The sequence below is a fragment of the Amphibalanus amphitrite genome, unplaced genomic scaffold, assembly GCF_019059575.1.
Source record: "Amphibalanus amphitrite isolate SeventyFive unplaced genomic scaffold, NRLGWU_Aamphi_draft 000174F_arrow, whole genome shotgun sequence".
Taxonomy (NCBI): Eukaryota; Metazoa; Arthropoda; class Thecostraca; order Balanomorpha; family Balanidae; genus Amphibalanus; species Amphibalanus amphitrite.
This window is the reverse complement of record NW_024881669.1, coordinates 310293-315417: the sequence shown is the minus strand read 5'-3', so window position 1 is coordinate 315417 and position 5125 is coordinate 310293.

Below are 5125 nucleotides of genomic sequence, written 5' to 3'. Positions count from 1 at the left end.
CGATTCGACGCACGTTCTGACAGCCAAGCATCACTGCTCCGATGGCTGTAGCAGTGTCGCTCTTGGTACGTCTGCGTCTTTTAGGAGATGTTGCGGTTGTCCAACGTCCATTGTTCGAGGGACACGTCAATGAAGGAGAAGAGTTTCCCGGTAAAACACGTTCAGTCGTCTTATCATGAGACTCGGCGCATGTGTAGGAAGCCTGAGATTTTGGCGTAACTATTATTCGTTTGGATGCAGAGCAGCTATCCGTTGGCGCTTGAGCAGATGACGACGTGCCTGGACGTGCAGCATCCGTGACCGCTTGCGACAGCTCTTCCACTTTGCATGAGAGACGATCAATTTGCAGTTGTGTTAAGCGAATAGCCTCCATAACATCCATGAGCGTGACCCCCGAGAATGATGGGCCCGGTGGACTGTGTTCTCCTGAGGCAGGGCCAGGATTCAGCTCTACTCCTCCTATTACTAGTAAAGTCATAATGAGGGCCAGTCCTAAAGCGTTAGCATCGTGATGCAGGCCGCCTTTAAAACGGAGTCGGCTGTTCCCACGGATGAAAAACATCCCTACTCGGACTCGGTAGGTTTGTGGGTCAATCATATTCAGACAGTGACTCACGTGCTTTGTTCCAAATTCTGGCTTTTTTCGCTGATCGAGTCTTAATGATTTCTTCTTGTCGATAAATACGCCGTGATTTGCAACGCTTGCAACTGCAATATCTGTATAAACAACGTCACGTTCTTTTCGTAAGAAATTGGCAGGGATTAACTCTCAGGAAAATTGGGCTCTTACCAAAATTCACGAAAATATGACATATGAAAACAATGATTTCTTCTCCTTCACATCATTATTCAAGTTCAAGTGGCGGCCTCTGATGTAGAATTGAATAAGCTATCAAAGCAGGAGGCATCTGAACTTTTCCCCATTGCCTTGTAATGGTGAGGTCACAAATCTGATCTGACCCCAGGTCTCGAAAAGAAATATCTGAGATCGACAAATTGTTGATATTGATACTCTCGTGCAATTCACTGAATTTCAAAGTCCTAGAAGATAAGCTGTATAATTGGCTTGACGGGATCGCACGATTAGCACTAAAGGTTGAAATTTACGGATAACATTTTCAAATAATCTTTTGATTTTGCATCTAGCGCACACAACTGGTGAAAATGAGTAAATTTTATGCTTAAGAGCCAACAGGGAAAAGAGATCGAAACAAAGCAGTGGCATTTCCAAGCTTGGGACCCAAGTCTTAACTAACCCGCGCCCCGCTGGGCTATTCAGCCATACGCGCCCTGTTGGGGGGGGGGGCAGATTCTGCCCCCCCCCCCCCGTCTAACTTCCGAACCGATGGTCTTAGGACGACGGGGAAAACGGCAATCGAAAGCCCTTAACAATGCGGATCTTGAGAGCCGATTTTTTTGCTTATGTGTGTCAGAGGTCAGGTCAAGGTCAGGTCAAGGGTACACAATGCAAGTTTCTACAGTATCAGTCTTGCACCGTAGTTGCCGAAGAACGGGCTGAGACTGATTGCCCAAAACGTGTTCTTAGGCTACCAAAACAATATTCGTTGCATACAATATCATGCAAAGGTCAAGATCAAGGTCAGGTCAGGTCACCAAAAACGAAATATAGAACAGGGCATGTGCGAGACATGTTTTATGGGTAATTTTATTCATAGAATTCAATAGGTACACTCAATAAGTGATATGGACCACATCTGGATGAATCTCAGGTCGAGGCCAGGTCAAGGTCAGGTCAAGTGAGGTCAAATTTTGAAGCTGGTTGTTAAGACCTAAAAAGGTATCTAACTAATGCAGTTTTCACGGCGAATCGAATGGTGCTATTTTGTTTCCGTACGAGGTCCAGAACTTCAAAAAAATCATGTTTCAAAAAATTGTGTGTCGTGAAGTCATTAAAGTTTGAATAACTCCCACATTTTTGAACCGATTATTCTAAAAATTGGTTCAGTTAATAAATCCGCTTAATAAATCCACCTTGGTGTCAAGGTGTTTTGGATTTATTAAGCGGTGGCTTTATTAACCAGTGTCAGCTATTTTCATTAAAAACATGTATCGCAGCTGCACGTTCCGTTCCCCTGCACTACAAGCGTACAGGCTAGCATTGCTTATTGTCTTACTTATTCCAATGAAAGTGACCACGGGCTCCACCGCACCGTTGGGGTCACGGGGGCCCGGATCCCCAATAATTTGACTTTCGTAATGTAGCCTTATGCATAAAGGCGTGCGTGTTAGGGTTGGACATCCCCCCCCCCCACCTGCGACCGTAGCGTAGTGTAGCTCCTGAAAGTGACCAGCGCACACTGCAAGCTGTCACAGCGATTAAGTCGACATGCCCATCCACGATCACTCCCCGTCATGCCTGCTATGCCAGCGAAACAGCTGAGTAAATCGAAGCTATACTCTTAACCTTCCAGGCGGTGGGGGGGGGGCATTTTTTTGCCCCCCCCCTTAGTTTTTTTCAATATATCTCGAGAACCGCTTCGCCGATCGTCACCAAACTTTCAGTACCCTTCCGGGAGCAGCTAGCGCACATGGTGACCAAAAATTTTCCAAAGGCTATGATAGGTTGGCCGCTAATGACGTCAGAGTGACGCCATTTTTGCCATTTTCGACCCAAAAAAGGTTTCGCGGGAAGAGCTGTCAGGCCTACAGCTTTAGAGATACAGAAAAATGTTTCGGACATAAAAGGTGTGGAATCAAAAGGGCTACAAAACTTCTATTTCGGTTTTTCGAATTTTTTGGCTTTTGACCCCCAAAAATCAAAAAATAGTTTTTTTTTTCTCAATATAATAGCCAAAAAGTCCAAAAAGTTTTTTTGAATTTCGAAAAAAAACATCCGGAATATATGTGATAGTCCCTACCGCCTTCTATCTACATACCAAATTTGAGATCGATACCCCTTTTTTTGGCCAAGTTATAGCGAAAAAACTTCGAAATTAATGACGTCAAATTTTCAAAACAAAGACCACCATTAGACTCCCCGTGACGAGCTGCATCGAATCGATACCCATTTTATGCAAAAATATCAACTTTGAAATTTAACCTTTCTTGACCTGACCTTGACCTGACCTCCACCAGAAAGTGACCTAAACCGTACCTGATGGTCTTATAACCAACACCATTGAGTTGGAAATGAAAAACTGGCCATAAAACATGCATCGCATAGACATAGTAAAGTTGGGCTCATGAGGTGACCCTTGGTGACCTTTGGTGACCTGACCTGTGACCTGACCTGGTATGACCAGTGCACAGGGGGGCCGAAACGGCCCCCCTGTCCTTTTCCGTCGATATCTCCTAAACGGCTGGAGATATCGCCACCAAACTTTCAGGACCCCTCCGGCCATCAATTTTACACATTGTGACCAAAAATAATTCCAAAGGCTATGATAGGTTGGCCACAAATGACGTCAGAATGACGTCATGTTCTGTCATTTTCGACCGAAAAAAGACCTTCGCGAGAAGACCTGTCAGGCCTCTAGCTTTGAAGATACAGAAAAATGATCAAGGCATAAAAGGTGTAGAATTGACAGGGCTACAAAAATGCTGTCTCGGATTTTAAAATTTTTGAGTTTTGACCCCCAGAAATAAAAAAAGCACTTTTTTTATATATTAGCCAAAAAAACAAAAAGTTTTTTGAGTTTCGAAAAAAAAAAGGAATATATGTGATAGTGCCTACCGTCTTCTATCTACATACCAAATTTCAGATCGATACCTCGTGTTTTGGCCAAGTTATAGCGAAAAAACTGTTCAAAAATGATGACGTCAAATTTTAAAACTCAATTTTTGGCAATTCTAGACCTCGTAGAGCAAAACAAAGACCACCATTAGACTCCCCGTGACGAGCTGCATCGAATCGATACCCATTTTATGCAAAAATATCAACTTTGAAATTTGACCTAATTTGACCTGACCTTGACCTGACCTTCACCAAAACGTGGCCTAGGCTGGCCCGAAAGGCTGCCTAACCCACATAATCGCATTTGTCATGTAAAATGGACCATAAAACATGTATCACACGACACTTGTGACCCCCGGTGACCTGACCTCGCTGTGACCTGACCTGGTACCAGTGACCTCAGATAGCAAAGTATGTGTTTGACGAACAATGGTCCATCGATGGTTTTCAATAAATTACCAATTTACTCGATTTCACAGCACATTTCTTGAAATGCATGTGAACGGTGAAAATCCGACCTTTGAACTGACCTGTGACGTCATCGGTTTGACCTAGGTCAATGAACTTTGGTCACAAGGTAGTTCCCCGGTGGGGCTATCGAACGCCGTTTGAATTTTGAAAATCGGCCGGTAAGTTTCCGAGATCTTAGGGGGGGGGCCGAAGCGCCCCCCCCCCCCCCACCTACGGGTGGTAGGGTCCGCCGATAGCCCTACGGGGCGCGGGTTATTAACCCGCGCATGACTGGGGTATTTTCCATAACGCGAGTGACTGGGGGGGCTCTCCAGAGCCCCCCCTCCTATCTCCGAAACTACTGGGCCGATCGTGAAAACTCAAACGGCGTCTGATAGCCCTGGAAAAACTGTCGCGCGAAACCTATTTTCATTGACCTCGAGGTCACCGATGACGTCACAGGTCAGGTCAAAGTAAAAATTATCGACATTTTTGCTAGTTCACAATTTAGGCTCTGACCGCCGGACCACCGGTCCGATCAGGCTCATTTTTGGTTTACGCGCTCCTTGACGGATGCCTTAGATACCCTGAGGGTACCGAACCTTTACTTCGAATTTTTAAGGTCAAGGCCAGCCGCCAGGTCATCCTAGGTCACGAAAATTGTATATTATGTATCGGTCACGTGACGTATGTTTTATGGTCCATTTTACTCGTAGATTTCGAAAATAGTGTCGTCTGTGTCATTTGAGGTCATTGTCAGCTGAATTTACCGGAGGTCAGGTCACTTTCAGGTCAGAAAAGGTCAAATTTTGAAAAAAGAAATTTTTCAACAAAAAAAGTGCCTATCAGATGCAGTTTGAGCTCAGGAACAAGATGGTCCATTTATATTGCTGTACGACTTCAAAAACGTACTGAAAAATGGATTTGAAAAAACCATAAAATTGTAAAATTTTGACAATAATGCGAATAACTTGGCTATTT